The following is a 16,466-nucleotide window of genomic DNA, read 5'->3' on the forward strand; positions in this document are numbered from 1 at the left end:
ATCTGATCTTCCATGAAGACAGGGCGGAACTTAGGACTCGTCCACAGTTCCTACCTAAGGTTGTGTCGGCTTTCCACATCAACCAACCTATTGTGGTGCCAGTGGCTACTGACTCCTCAATTACTTCAAAGGCTTTGGATGTGAGGACTTTGAAGGTTTACGTGAAGAGGACGGCTTGTCATAGGAAAAGTGACTCTCTGTTTGTCCTCTATGATCCAAAGAAAATTGGATGTCCTGCTTCTAAGCAGTCGATTTCCCGCTGGATCAGGTTCACTATCCAGCATGCTTATTCCATGGCAGGATTGCAGTGTCTGAGATCTGTAAAGGCCCACTCTACTCGTAAAGTGGGCTCTTCCTGGGTGGCTGCCCGGGGTGTCTCGGTGGTACAACTCTGCCGAGCAGCTACTTGGTCTGGGTTGGACACATTTGCCAAGTTTTACAAGTTCGATACTTTGGCCTCTGATGACCTCAAGTTTGGTCAAGCAGTGTTGCAGGAGCCTACGTGCTCTCCCTCCTGTACTGGGAGCTTCGGTACATCCCCATGGTACTAATATGGACCCCAGCATCCTCTAGGACAGTGATGGCTAACCTTGACACTCCAGCTGTTGTTGAACTACTCATCCCAGCATGCCCTGCATCAGTTTTAGCAAGGCCAAATAGCAAAACTGTAGCAGGGCATGCTGGGATGTGTAGTTCAACAACAGCTGGAGTGTCAAGGTTAGCCATCACTGCTCTAGGACGTAAGAGAAAATAGGATTTTGGTTACCTACCGGTAAATCCTTTTCTCGTAGTCCGTAGAGGACGCTGGGCGCCCGCCCAGCACTTCGTTTTCCTGCGTTGTTTTTTATGGTTCAGTGTTACCTGGTTCCTAGGTAAATTCTGCGTTATTTACTGTTTCAGCTGTTGCTGAGTTGTTCCGGCATGTTGGCCGGATTTGTATGTTTGTGTGAGCTGGTATGAATCTCGCCACTATCTGTGTAATTCCTTCTCTCGAAGTATGTTGTCCCCTCGGGCACAGTTTCTAGACTGAGTCTGGTAGGAGGGGCATAGAGGGAGGAGCCAGCCCACACTATTAAACTCGAATGGAGGACCCTGAGGCAGAGTACGGAACCCATGAAGCCAGGATTCAGAATTCTGAACACTACTACACCCAGTGGACTTTAAACCGGAGTAGGCAACAGTTGGCAAAATTCCTTTGGATTATAGCAATGACAGTGTCGGCCCAAATCTCCATGGCCCAACAGCCGCCCCCTGTGGCCAACCAAAGGTGGATACCCATCCTAAAACCAAAGACAGACTGGAAACAAATGTCAAGCTTCTTGTCCAGTGGATCCCAAAAGATAGAGTCCTGAATTGGAAGCGATGTGAACTGAAGACCACGTCGCTACCTTGCACACTTGTTCGGCGTACGCACCACTGCGTGACGCCCATGAAGGTTCAACAGACCGAGTAGAATGGACAGATATTGAAGCTGGTACAGGGAGGTCAGCGTGAATGTAATCTTGTGCAAAGACCACTTGAATCCATTTGGGCAGCGTCTGCTTATTAGCAGGCCAATCACGCTTGTGAAATCCAAAAAGAATGAACAGAGCATCAATCCGTCTGATGGAGCTAGAACGGTCTACACAGAGATGTAGAGCCAAAGAATGTTCTTTTGCTGATAAGTCTGGTGAGACAAAGGCTGATTAAGGTGAAATTTAGAAACCACTTTAGGAAGTTAACAAGGCCTAGTCCAGAGAACCGCCCTGTCTAGATGAAAAATCAGGAAGGTGGGCCGACAGGAGAGGGCTCCTAAATCCGTCACCCTCCTGGCCGATGCAATAGCAAGCAAAAACGGAACTTTCGCTGTCAACCATTTGAGATCAGCTGACTCCAAAGGCTTTAAAGGGGGGCTCTTGAAGAGCGTCCAACACAACGGACAGATCCCATGGAGCTACTGGAGGGACATAAGGAAGTTGTATGTGGTTGACACCCTGAAGGAACGTACGTATCAGCAAGTGAGGCAATTCTGCGTTGGAACCAAAACGACAATGCAGAAATGGGCACTTCGAGAGAGGCAAGTCGTAAGCCTAAGTCCAAACCTCATTGAAGTAAAGTATTCTTGAGATTTTAAAGATAGTTGCATCATAACGCTTGGTAGCGTACCATGTCAGGTAAACATGCCACATTCTATAATATATATAGGTGCTGAGGCAGGTTTACGTGCCATAAGCATAGTTTGAATTACAGCATTTGAAAATCCTTTTGTTCTTAGGATTGATGACTCGAGCAACGCCATCAAAGAAAATAGGATTTTAATTACCTACCGGTAAATCCTTTTCTTGTAGTCCATAAGGGATACTCGGGAGACTTAGTACGATGGGGTATAGATGGGGTCCAAAGGAGCCAGTGCACTTTAAATTTATTTACTGGGTGTGCTGGATACTCCCTTCTATGCCCCCTCCCACAGGCAGTTATAGGTAAAACAGTGCCCGAAGGAGAGAGGACATATATGAGAGAAGGAATATGACAACAAAGAGTGGTGACATTTAATACCAGCACACCACGAACATGTAACAACCAGCAACGGCTGGTAACAATAACAGCAACAGCTGAATAGGTAACCAGATAACCGAGAACCTGCAGAAAAGTCAACGCACTGAGGTGGGTGCCCAATATCCCTTATGGACTAAAAAAAGGATTTACCGGTAGGTAATTAAAAATAGGATTTTGGTTACGTACCGGTAAATCCTTTTCTCGTAGTCCGTAGAGGATGCTGAGGTCCACATTGGTACCATGGGGGTATAGACAGGTCCACCAGGAGCCATTGGCACCTTTAGAGTTTGAGAGTGTGGACTGGCTCCTCCCTCTATGCCCCTCCTACCAGACTCAGTCTAGAAACTGTGCCCGAGGAGACGGACATCTTCGAGAGAAGGATTTAACACAGATAGTGGCAAGATTCACACCAGCTCACACATACAAGGCACCTAAAGCTAACTAGCTTGAACTACTCAGCAACTGCTGAAACATTACTTACCAAGTAACAATGCAGTACATAACTAAACAAAGATGTACTGAACCAGATCGCGGTTGCAGGAAAACGAAGCTCTGGGCGGGTGCCCAGCATCCTCTACGGACTACGAGAAAAGGATTTACCGGTGGGTAACCAAAATCCTATTTTCTCTTACGTCCTAGAGGATGCTGGGGTCCACATTAGTACCATGGGGATGTACCAAAGCTCCGGGAGGGAGAGCGTGGAGGCTCCTGCAGATCGGATTGACTGAACTTCAGATCATCAGAGGCCAAAGTATCGAACTTGCAGAAGTTTGCAAACGTGTTCGACACAGACCAAGTTGCTGCTCGGCAAAGCTGTAACAACGAGACACCCCGGGCAGCCGCCCAGGAAGACCCCACCTTATGAGTAGAGTGGGCTTTAACAGATTTTGAACACGGCAAACCTACCGTAGAATAAGCATGCTGGATAGTGAACCTAATCCAGCGAGATATAGTCTGCTTTGAAGCATGACACCCAATTTTCTTGGGATCATACAGGACAAACAGAGTCCGATTTCCTGTGACGAGCTGTCCTCTTCACATAGATTTTCAAAGCCCTCACAACATCCAAGGACTTTGATGAAATTGAGGAGTCAGTAGCCACCACAATAGGTTGGTTGATATAAAATGCCGACACAACCTTCGGAAGAAACTGCTGACGTGTTCTGAGCTCAGCTCTATCTTCGTGGAAGATCAAGTAGGGGCTTTAACAGGACAAAGCCCCCAATTCTGACACACGTCTAGCAGAAGCTAAGGCCAACAACGTGACAGCCTTCCATGTAAGAAATTTGACCTCAACCTCCTGTAGAGGCTCAAACCAGTCCGACTGGAGAAACTGCAACACCACGTTAAGGTCCCAAGGCGCCGTAGGCGGTACAAAGGGAGGTTGGATGTGCAGAACTCCCTTCAAAAAGGTCTGAACCTCAGGGAGGGCAGCCAATTGTTTCTGGAAGAAAATGGACAGGGCCGGAATCTGGACCATCACAGATCCCAACCTCAGGCCCATATCCACATCTGCTTGCAGGAAGAGGAGAAAACGTCCCAGTTGAAACTCCACCGCAGGAAATTTCTTGGATTCACACCAAGAGACATATTTCCTCCAGATACGATGGTAATGTTTAGACGTTACCCCCTTCCTAGCCTGTATTAGGGTAGGAATGACCTTCTTCGGAATGCCCTTCCGAGCCAGTATCTCGCGCTCAACTTCCATGCCGTCAAACGTAGCCACGGTAAGTCTTGATAGGCGGGACCTGAAGAGGAAGAGGCATCTGCTCTTATTGCAAGAGATTCAGAAGGTCCGCGTACCAAGCCTGTCTTGGCCAGTCTGGAGCAATGAGGATCGCTTGAACTCTTGTTCTCCTTATGAGCTTTAGAACTCTTGGAATGAGTGGAAGTGGTGGAAACACGTACACCGACTGGAACACCCACGGAGACACCAGGGCGTCCATTGCCACTGCTTGTGGGTCCCTCGACCTGGAACAATAGCGTCAAAGCTTCTTGTTGAGACGAGAGGCCATCATGTCTATTTGGGGTAACACCCAAAGGTCTGTTATTTCCTTGAACACCTCCGGATGGATACCCCACTCCCCTGGATGGAGATCATGTCTGCTGAGGAAGTCTGCTTCCCAGTTGTCCACTCCCGGAATGAAGATTGATGAGAGCGCCAAACTGTGTCTTTCTGCCCAGAGGATGATTCTTGTTACCTCTGCCATTGCAGCTCTGCTCTTCGTTCCGCCCTGTCGGTTTATGTACCGTCGTTACATTGTCCGACTGTACTTGAATGGCCCAATTTCTTAGAAGATGGGCCGCCTGAAGAAGACCGTTGTAGACAGCTCTTAGTTCCAGGAGGTTGATCGGCACGCCGGCCTCCAGACTTGACCACCTTCCTTGGAAGGATTCCCCGAGTGACTGCGCCCCAGCCCCGGAGGCTCGCATCCATGGTTAGAAGGACACAGTCCTGAATCCCGAACCTGCGGCCCTCCAGAAGGTGAGGCAATTAGAACCACCAGAGGAGTGAAATCCTGGCCTTCGGCGACAGAGGAATTCTCTGGTGCATGTGGAGATGAGATCCTGACCACTTGTCCAGGAGATCCAGTTGGAAGGCCCGAGCATGGAACCTCCCGTACTGGAGAGCCTCGTAAGAGGCCACCATCTTTCTCAAAAGGCGAATGCATTGATGAACCGACACCCGGGCTGGCTTCAGGACATCCCGGACCATTGTTTGTATCACCCCCGCCTTTTCCTGTGGGAGAAACACCCTCTGCACTTCTGTGTCGAGGATCATCCCCAGAAAAGACAACCTCTGGGTTGGTTCCAAATGTGATTTTGGAAGGTTCAGAATCCAATCGTGGAGTCTGAGTAGGTGGGTTGTGAGAACAATGGACTGCAACAGCTTCTCCTTGGACAATACCTTTATCAGCAGATCGTCCAGATATGGAATGATGTTCACCCCTTGTTTGCGGAGGAGAACCATCATCTCTGCCATCACCTCAGTGCTGTTGAGAGGCTGAATGGCAGGGCCTGGAACTGGAAATGAGTCCAGTAATGCGGCAGCCAAATCGGAATGTGGAGGTACGCATCATTGATATCCAGGGATACCAGGAATTCCCCCTCTTCCAAACCTGATATCACCGGCCGGAGAGACTCCATTTTGAACTTTAACTCCTTTAGAAAGGAGTTCAGTGATTTTAGGTTCAGAATGGGCCTGACCGAACCATCCGGTTTCGGTACCACGAAAAGGTTCAAATAGTAACTTGTGGTTTGCAAATGAGGAGGAACTGGCACAATGACCTGTGCCTCCACCAACTTCTGGACTGCCTCTTGTAGGACAGTTCTGTCTGCCAGTAGAACTGGCAAGCCTGATTTGAAAAATCGGTGAGGAGGGAGATTTTAAAATTCCAGCCTCTATTCCTGGGACATAATATCTATCACCCAGGGATCCAGGCCGGACGATACCCAGACGTGACTGAACTGCCACTGGCCCCACCTCTAGGCCGCGCGGTCCACCGTCATGCGGAGGACTTTGGCGTACCTGAAACAGGCTTTTGTTCCTGGGAACCTGTGGCAGCAGGTTTCCTGGATTTAACTCGACCTCCCCTAAAGAAGGTATTGGACGGTTTAGCCTTTCTAGGCTTGTTAGGCCGAAAGGACTGTGATGCTGATGAAGAAAAGGATTTCTTCGGAGCAGGTGCAGCTGAGGGAAGAAACGGAGACTTACCCGCTGTAGCCGTGGATATCCACGCATCCAAAGCTTCCCCAAAGAGAGCCTGACCTGTGTAGGGTAGGGACTCCACGCTTTTCCTGGATTCCGCATCGGCCGACCACTGACTCAGCCACAGTCCCCGACGAGCTGAAACAGACATGGAAGATATTCCCGCAGCCATGGAACCCAGGTCTTTCATGGATTCTACCATAAAACCTGCTGAATCGTGAATGTTTACGCAAAAACAATTCAACATCACCCTTATCCATTGTATCTAAATCCTCAAGTAAGGTGTCTGACCACTTTACTATAGCTTTTGCATTGCATGCACTAGCAATAGTGGGACGTAATATGGCCCTCGAAGTGGTGTACATTGATTTAAGTGTATTATCAATTTTGCGATCAGACGGCTACTTTAAGGCGGTAGATCCCGGAACAGGCAAAACCACCTTTTTTGAGAGTCTGGACACAGATGCATCAACAATTGGCGGGTTTTCCCATTTTTTTTCTATCCTCCTCAGGGAAAGGGAACGCCATCTGGACCCTTTTAGGGTTCTGGAATTTTTTCTCAGGGTTTTCCCATGCTTTCTCAAATATAGCATTTAATTCCTTTGATGCAGGGAAGGTTAGCGAGGCTTTCTTATTTTCAGTGAAAAAAGTCTCCTCAACCTGCTCAGGTGTGGTATCATTAATATTCAACACATCCGTGATAGCCTCTATCATCAATTGCACCCCCTTTGCAAAAGAGGCAGACCCCGCAACACATCCCCATTACTGTCTGTGGTGTCAGAATCTGTATCCGTGTCATCTTGCGTGACATGAACAAGCGTACGTTTGTGGGGGTATATAGCGGAGCGTCCTGAGGTACCAGAATCGGGCCATACTGCCATAGAGTTCTGTAATACCTGGGTTGCAGATTCATTACTTGCAACCCTATCTGAAATCTGAGAAATCCAAGATTTGATAGAGGAAAACCACTCAGGTTCCCTTGCTGGAATCTGTGCTAAACCAGTGCTATCCTGATTACATTGAATGGGATCATCCTGTGAGGACATATCCTCCGCAGCATATGACACAGTGTCCCTGGACATAGCTAAAGGAGACAACCAAACACTCCACACAAACACACACACACACACACACACACACACACGGGAGGGCACCCCCAAGAATGGCAAGAGAAACACAGAGATTGGAGCCAACCCACACACAGCATTTCTAACCAAAGGGAGACCCCTTTTCAGCGTTGACTGTGCACCTTAATAGGATACACAGTTGTATTGCAGCCTCCCCCCCTTCTACAACCCCCTGGAACTGTTTATAGATAGCTGGAGTTGCTGTGGAGGGACCTGATCAGACTGGAAAATGGAATGGAAAAATGGAAAAATGGAAAAGTCCGCTGTGCAGACTGGAAAATGGCGCTGAACGCTGCTGGGTCCGCTCTGACGAGAAGCTCCGCCCCCAAAATGGCGCTGTCTTCCCACTTTTCCACTGATTATACTGGCCTGAGGACTGAGTGCTGGCTGAGATCCGGGGACCCCGACAGGCTTTTGGACCAGTGTAGGGTGTAGTGCTGGCTCAGGGCGTCCCTCACAGCGCCGCACCATGTACCGCTGAGCCATCCGGAGCGCAGATAATATTGCGCTCCTACCTTGCTGCCGCCATCTTCACACCGACCCCCCGCTTGCTAGGGGGGTCGGTGCCTCACTCGCCACCGATTCTTCAGCTCTGTAAGGGGGCGGCAGCATGCTGCTGGGGCGAGCGATCCCCTGCGGTGGGGGAACGATCTGACCCCTCAGGAGCTCAGTGTCCTGTCAGTGGAGTAAGTGGCTCAGACCCCGCAGGGTGGACACTACTCCCCCACTTAGTCCCACGAAGCAGGGAGGCTGTTGCCAGCATCCTCTAGGACATAAGAGAAATCCTATTTTCTCTAGCATCCATAAGGGATATTGGGGAGACTTAGTACGAAGGGGACGTCCGAAAGCTTCCAGAACGGCGGGAATGTGCGGAGACTGCTGCATCGCCGCCTGCCTAAACTGGGTATCCTCTTTGGCCAGGGTATCAAACCTGTAGAACTTCACAAAGGTGTTCTTCCCCGACCAGGTAGCAGCTCAGCATAGTTGCAAGGCCGAGACACCTCGGGCAGCCGCCCAGGAAGAGCCCACAGATCTTATAGAGTGGGCTTTCAGAGACTTAGGAACAGGTAAGGATGCCGATACATAGGCCTGTTGGATAGTAAGCCTAAGCCAATGAGCAATGGACTGCTTCGAAGCAGGACAACCCTTCTTCTGTGCATCATAAAGCACGAACAAGGAATCCGTCTTTATGATCCGAGCCATCCGCTTGACATAGATCTTCAATGCTCACACCACATCCAATGCCTCCGGAGGAGCAGAAGTGTCAGAACTGGACGGAAACACAATAGGTTGATTCAGGTGAAACGCAGAGACAACCTTCGGCAGGAACTGCTGCCTAGTCCTGAGCCTGATCTGTCCTCGTAAAAGACCAAGTATGGACTTTTACACAATAAGACCCCCAATTCTGAGACACGTCTAGCAGAAGCCAGGGCCAGTAACATCACTGTCTTCCACGTGAGGTACTTGTCTTCTACCATCATCAGAGGCTCAAACCAGGAGGACTGTAGAAATTCCAACACCACATTCAAATCACAGGGTGCCATAGGCGGCACAAAAGGAGGTTGTATGTGGAGTAACCCTTGCAAGAAGGTCTGAACTTCTGGCAACAGTGCCAATTTCTTCTGGAAGAAAGTGGAGAGAGCTGAAATCTTGACCTTAATGGAACCCAGACGCAAGCCTTTATCGACACCAGCCTGCAGGAAACGTAAGAAACGTCCAAAGTGGAACTCCGCAGGTGGATAGGTGCGTTCTTCACACCAAGAGACATATCTTCTCCAGATATGATGATAATGTTTTGACGTCAGAGGTTTCCTGGCCTGAACCATGGTAGCAATAACCTTTTTGGAAAGGCCCTTGTGAGCTAGGATGTTCCGCTCAATCTCCATGCCGTCAAACGAAGTCGCCGTAAGTCCGGGTAGACAAACGGTCCCTGAAGAAGATCGCTTCTTAGTGGTAGAGGGTCTTCGATGGACATGTCCAGAAGATCCGCGTACCACACCCTCCGAGGCCAATCCGGGGCAATCAGAATTGCCTGGACTCCCTGATTTCTGATTCGCTTGAGCGCCCTTGGGAGCAACGGAATCGGAGGAAACAGGTATACCAGCCGGTAAGGCCAAGCAGACGTCAGTGCGTCCACTGCCGTCGCCTGAGAGTCCCTGATTCGAGAGCAATACCAGTGAAGTTTCTTGTTGAGACGAGAAGCCATCAAGTCTATCTGCGGGCAGCCCCACCGGTGGGTGATCTGCTGAAACACCTAAGGGTGGAGTCACCGCTGCCCAGGTGGAGGTTGTGACGACTGAGGAAGTCCACTTCCGGGGATGAAGATTTCTGACATTGCTCTTGCATTTCTTTCTGTCCAGAGAAGTATCTTTGACACCTCTCGCATGCAGGCTCTGCTTTTTGTCCCTCCTTGTTAATTGATGTACGCCACTGCTGTTGTGATGTCCGATTGAACTTGGATTGCATGATTCGCGAGCAGAGGCCTGAAACAGAGCATTGTAGATCGCCCGAAGTTCCAGAATGTTCATCGGAAGGAGGGCTTCGTGGGCTGACCACCTGCCCTGGAACTGCGCCCCCTGGATGACCGCACCCCAACTTCGCAGACTCGCATCCGTCGTGAGGAGGGTCCAATCCTGAATCCCGAAACTCCAGCCTTCCAGAGGATTGGAGGACTGCAGCCACCACAAGAGGGAAATCCTGGCCTGAGGTGACAGCGGAATCATCCGGTGCATCTGTAGATGTGATCCGGATCCCTTGCTCAGCAGATCCAATTGAAATGTTCTGGCATGGAACCTCCCATATTGGATCGCCTCGTAGGAGGCGACCATCTTTCACAACAGTCTGATGCAAAGATAGATGGATACACAAGCAGGTCAGAGCACAATGCGGACCATCTCCTGAAGTGTTCTCGCCTTGTCCTCTGGGAGGAACACCTTCTGGGCCACCAGTACAGTCCCCAAGAACAGGAGCCGCTGAGTCGGTTCCAGGTGGGACCTCTGTAGATTGAGAATCCACCCATGGCGTGACAAAAGTTGGATAGTGTGGTCGATATGGAGCAATAAAAGCTCCTTGTATCTTGCTTTTATCAGAAGATCATCCAGGTAAAGGACAACATTGACTCCCTGGACTCGGAGTTGAAAGATCATCTCTGCCATCAACTTCGTGAATACCCTCGGAGCCGTGGACAGGCCAAAGGGTAGTGCCTGGAACTGGTAGTGATTGTCCAGTAGGGCAAACCTCTGAAAAAGGAGATTTATGGTAGACTTACCATTGTTAAATCTCTTTCTGCGAGGTACACTAGATTCCACAGGGAATAACATTGGGGTGTAGAGATGGATCTTTATCCAAGGCACCAACAAGCTAAAGCTTTGACTGTTCCCAGGATGCTCTGCACCGCCTCCTCTATAGCCCCGCCTCCAGGCACTGGAGCTCAGTTTTGTTAACCAGTCCAATGCAGTAGCAGGTAAGAGACAGTAGATGTTAGTCACATAGAAACAGATTCTCACAACAGGAGAAGGGACCAGCGGCTAATGCCATACAAACCAAAAGAAACTCAGTGCGTCAGGGTGGGCGCCCTGTGGAATCCAGTGTACCTCGCAGAAAGAGATTTGACAATGGTAAGTCTACCATAAATCTCCTTTTCTGCAGCAGGGTGTACACTGGTATTCCACAGGGAATTAAATCGGGGATGTCCTAAAGCAGTTCCTCCAAAGGAAGCATCCTGGGAGGCGGAAGTATCAAAGGCATAGAACCTGATGAACATGTTGACCGAGGACCACGTAGCCGCCTTGCACAATTGTTCTGCGGATGCACCATGGCGGGCCGCCCAAGAAGGTCCAACAGACCGAGTAGAATAGGCTTTGATAGCAGCAGGATCTGGGAGATCAGCCTACGCATAGGCTTGTGCAATCACCATTCTAATCTATCTGGCCAAGGTCTGCTTATTCGCAGGCCAGCCACGTTTGTGAAAACCAAAAAGTACAAAAAGGGAATCTGACCTCCTGATAGAGGCAGTCCTTTCCACATAAATACGGAGAACTCGTACCACATCCGAAGACCTAGGCCGGAACCACAATCTCCTGGTTAAGGTGATACTACCTTAGGCAAATAACCTGGGCGAGTCCGAAGGTGAAAAATCAGAAAGAGTGGACGACAGGATAAAGCACCTAAGTCCGACACCCTCCTAGCAGAGGCAATAGCCAACAGAAACACGACCTTAAGCGTAAGGCATTTAAGGTCCACAGACTCAAGAGGTTCAAATGGAGACTCTTTCAGGGCATTTAAGATGACAGATAGATCCCATGGAGCCACAGGAGGGACATAGGGAGGCTGAATCCGTAGAACACCCTGAGTTAAAGTGTGAACGTCAGGAAGAGATGCAATTTTTCTCTGAAACCACACCGACAAGGCAGAGATATGAACCTTGAGGGAGGCCAGACGAAGGCCCAAGTCTAGGCCTTGTTATAGAAAAGCTAAAAGTCTGAAAGTTTTGAACGTATAGTCATCATAATTCTTAGCAGCACACCATGTGAAGTAATTCCGGACCTTATAATAAATCCGAGCCGAAGATGGTTTATGGGCTTTCAACATAGTTCGAATAACTGCCTCAGAGAGTCCTTTTGCTCTCAGGAGTGATGCTTCAAGAGCCACGCCGTCAAAGCCAGTCTGGGCTGGGCCGGGTAGACACAAGGGCTCTGAACAAGGAGGTCTGGTGTTGAGGAAGTAGAAGAGGATGCTCGATCGATAGACCCTGCAGGTCTGAGGACCAATGCCATCTGGGCCACGCTGGAGCGACTAGAAGTAGTATTCCTCCTTCTTGCTTGAACCTCCGTATTACCCTGGGCAGGAGTGACACCGGAGGGAACACGTATGCAGCCGAAAGTTCCATGGAATTGCCAGAGCGTCCACGACCGCAGCTTGAGGATCCGGAACCTTGTGATTGTGTCGAGACGCCATCAGATCCACATCTGGAAGACCCCACTTGTCCACTAGGAGTCGAAAGACTTCGGGATGAAAACTCCACTCTCCGACGTGCACATTCTGATGACTAAGGAAGTCCACTTCCCAGTTCAGGACGCCCGGAATGAACACTGCCGATAATGGCTGGCAGATGGCGCTCCGCCCATTGGAGGAATTTTGACACTTCCATCATTGCCATGCGGCTTCGAGTGTCGCCTTGATGATTTATGTACGCTACCGTGGCGGCGTTGTCTGATTGTACTTGAACAGGCCTGTTCTGTACCATAGGAAGGGCCAGTGTCAACACATTGAACACTGCCCGCAGTTCCAGAATATTGATTGAGAGCAGAGACTCCTCCTTGATCCACTGACCCTGAAGAGAGTGTTGTTCCAACACTGCGCCCCAACCTCTCAGACTGGCATCCTCGTCAGAAGGACCCAGTTCGATATCCAGAAGGGCCAGCCCCTGCTCAATCGTTGGTCCTAAAGCCACCAGCTCAGTGACAGGCGGACCTCCGGAGACAATGAGATCATGTGAGATCTGATCCGGTGAGGCAGGCCGTCCCACTTGGTCAGAATTAACTTCTGCAGAGGGCGAGAGTGGAATTGAGAATACTCCACCATGTCGAAAGCCGACACCATGAGACCCAGCACTTGCATTGCCGAATGTATCGACACTTGCGGACGTGATAGGAAGCATCGAATCCTGTCCTGAAGCTTCAGGACTTTCTCCTGAGACAGGTACAACTGTTGGTTGTGAGTGTCCAATTACGCTCCCAGATGTGACATGCTTCGAGCAGGAACCAGGGAGGATTTCTTCCAGTTGATCAGCCACCCATGGGCTTTCTTGCACTGGACCATCAGATCGAGATGACATAGGAGAAGTTCTGGGGAATTTGCCAGGATCAACAAATTGTCCAAGTATGGTAGGATCCCGACCCCTCAACGGCGGAGTGTAGCCGTCATGACCACCATAACTTTGGTGAAAACTCGGGGAGCCATTGTCAAACCAAAGGGTAAAGCCCGAAATTGGTAATGAAGGTTGCCCACCGCAAACCTCAGGTATTGCTGATGAGATACCGTGATAGGAATATGTAGGTAGGCATTCTGTATGTCCAGGGAGACCATATAGTCCCCGGGCTCCAAGGCCATAACAATAGAGCGCAGTGTTTCCATACGAAACTTGGAGACCCGCACACACTTGTTCAAAGACTACAGATTGAGAATGGGCCGCGAGGAGCCGTTCGGTTTCGGGACTAGGAACATCGGTGAATAGTACCCCTTCCCTCTCTGAGCCAGAGGCACCTGTACTACCACTCCTGTAGTCAGGAGGGAATGTACCCTCGAGTGCAAAGTGTTTGCTTTTGCCGGATCCAGAGGCACAGCTGTCAGGCAAAATCGATGAGGGGGACGATTCTTGAAAGGTATGGCGTAACCTCGAGCGACTACTTCCCTCACCCAGGTATCTGAAGTGGTCTTCAACCATTCCTGGGCAAAACATAGAAGTCGGCCGCCCACCCTGGAATCCCCCAGAGGGAGGCCCGCCCCGTCATGCGGAAGGCTTGTCAGTTTTGGAAGCTGGCTGACGGGCGGCCCAGGCACGCTTCGGTCTGGGCTTGGCAGGTCTGGAAGCACGAGCTTGCTTTAGGTACGCCGGGCCTTTTGCTTTTCCTGGAGGACGAAAAGGCAGAGGAAAAGTACTTTTAGCCACCTGAGCAGAAGGAGCCGTACTAGGTAGGCAAGCTGTTTTAGCATTAGCCAGATCAGCCACAATCTTATTTAGGTCTTCGAATGTCGCCCTTGAAAGGAAGCACCTCCAGGGTTTTCTTGGAATCCATATCCACCGACCAGGATCTCAAGCAAAGGATACGTCTGGCCAATACGGACGTAGTAGCAGCCTTAGTACAGAGAAGCCGTGGTTATATACAAGAGACATTGTCGAGCATGCTCACATGCGTTGGAAGGCAGTTCCGCCTCAAGCTCCTGAGCCCACACCTCAACAGCTTCAGCAGCTCAAGTTGCTGCAATGGTTGGCCTATGCACAGCCCCTGTTAGGGTATAAATCGCTTTAAAAAAAAAACTCCACTCGTCTGTCCGTTGGTTCCTTCAGAGAGGTGACAATAGTTACTGGCAGAGCAGAGGAAACAACCATACGCGCCACATTAAAATCTACAGGCGGAGGAGTTTCCCAAGTCTTACATATCTCCGCAGAGAGAGGATAGCGAGCCAACAGTCTCTTATTCGGTGTGAATTTTGTCCCCGGATTTTCCCAGGATTCTTGACGTATGTCAACCAGGTGTTCAGAGTGAGGTAAAACTTGTTTAACCACCTTCTTACACTTAAACCTATCTGGTTTCTTAGAGACAGCCTCAGGCTCAGGATCATCAGACACCTGAAGAATGAGCCTAATTGCTTCAATCCAATCCGGGACATCCACCAATGACTTCCCTTCCCCATCAGAAACATCTGTGTCAGTGTCTGTGTGATCAGTATATGCACCATTCTCCTCAGAGGACGTATCAGGGATAGCAGTGGATTGGGAGGAGGTAATGGCCCGTTTAGAAGACGACTTAGTCTTAGGCGAGCGAGAGTGACATTTAGATTTAGTCAGTGACCGGTTCAAATGCTGTAACTGAGTGGAGATTTGATCTGCTCATGGCGGATTAATAGCAGGGACCATAAACTGCTGCATTGGCAGAGGTGGTCCCACAGGGGGCGCCAATTTAGTTACAAGCGTGTTTAAGAGTGTGGAAAACGTTGCCCAAGGTCCTGTGATGCCCCAGGTGCTACCGACCCACCGGGGGGTAAGGAACCCCCTGAACCTGAACTCTCAGCTGCCATATTTTCCACCATCACGTCTGCGGTCTCACTACCACGCAATGTGGGAGAAGCCCCAGCGCCGTTGCCACGTGTAGCAGACATAAGAATGTGCACAATATAGGGCAACCAAGGTGTAGCAGCAATATACCTAGCAAGAACCCCGGTGAAGTGTGACTATGACAGCACAAACCGGGAGTCCAAGAGATATATAGGGTGACTATGAATCACAAGTAAAAATACACAGCAAGTATATCTTGTGATACAATCCTATATTATACAGAAAGAAACCTGAAACACTTAGCCCTCTCAGGTATAGCAATATAGGAGTAGCCCACTCAGTGAAATACCCTTCAATAAGGCAACCACGCAGCAGCTACATGCACACACACATATACAGTTGTGCTCATAAGTTTACATACCCTAGCAGAATTTGTGATTTTCTGGCCATTTGTCAGAGAATATGAATGATAACTCACAAACTTTTCTTTCACTCATGGTTTGTTGTTGGGTGAAGCCATTTATTGTCAAACAACTGTGTTTACTCTTTTTAAATCATAATGACAACAGAAACTACCCAAATGACCCTGATCAAAAGTTTACATACCCCAGATCTCAATACCGTGTATTGCCCCCTTTAACATCAATGACAGCTTGAAGTCATTTGTGGTAGTTGTGGATGAGGCTCTTTATTTTCTCAGATGGTAAAGCTGCCCATTCTTCTTGGCAAAAAGCCTCCAGTTCCTGTCAATTCTTGGGCTGTCTTGCATGAACTGCACGTTTGAGATCTCCCCAGAGTGGCTCAATGATATTGAGGTCAGGAGACTGAGATGGCCACTCCAGAACCTTCACTTTATTCTGCTGTAGCCAATGACAGGTCGACTTGGCCTTGTGTTTTGGATCATTGTCATGTTGGAACGTCCAAGTACGTCCCATGCGCAGCTTCCGGGCTGATGAGTGCAAATTTTCCTCCAGTATTTTCTGATAACATGCTGCATTCATCTTGCCATCAATTTTGACCAAGTTTCCAGTGCCTTTGTAGCTCATACATCCCCAAAACATCAGCGATCCACCTCCATGTTTCACAGCAGAAATGGTGTACCTTTCATTACAGGCCTTGTTGACTCCTCTCCAAGGGGGTCATTCCGAGTTGTTCGCTCGCTAGCTGCTTTTAGCAGCATTGCACACGCTAAGCTGCTGCCTACTGGGAGTGTATCTTAGCATAGCAGAATTGCTAACGAAAGCTTTGCTAATTTTCTCGTAACGATTACCCGCAGTTTCTGAGTAGCTCCAGACTTACTCAGCCATTGCGACCAGCT

At 49.5% G+C, this 16,466-nt stretch overlaps 1 protein-coding gene across 1 annotated transcript in view; it reads right to left on the reverse strand.

Annotated features, from left to right (window-relative positions):
• CCND3 (cyclin D3) overlaps positions 1 to 16,466 on the reverse strand; it is a 160,269-nt gene that overhangs the window by 60,032 nt on the left and 83,771 nt on the right. The window lies entirely within an intron of this gene.

This window comes from Pseudophryne corroboree, chromosome 2 (genome assembly GCF_028390025.1).
Source record: "Pseudophryne corroboree isolate aPseCor3 chromosome 2, aPseCor3.hap2, whole genome shotgun sequence".
In the NCBI taxonomy this organism is placed as follows: Eukaryota; Metazoa; Chordata; class Amphibia; order Anura; family Myobatrachidae; genus Pseudophryne; species Pseudophryne corroboree.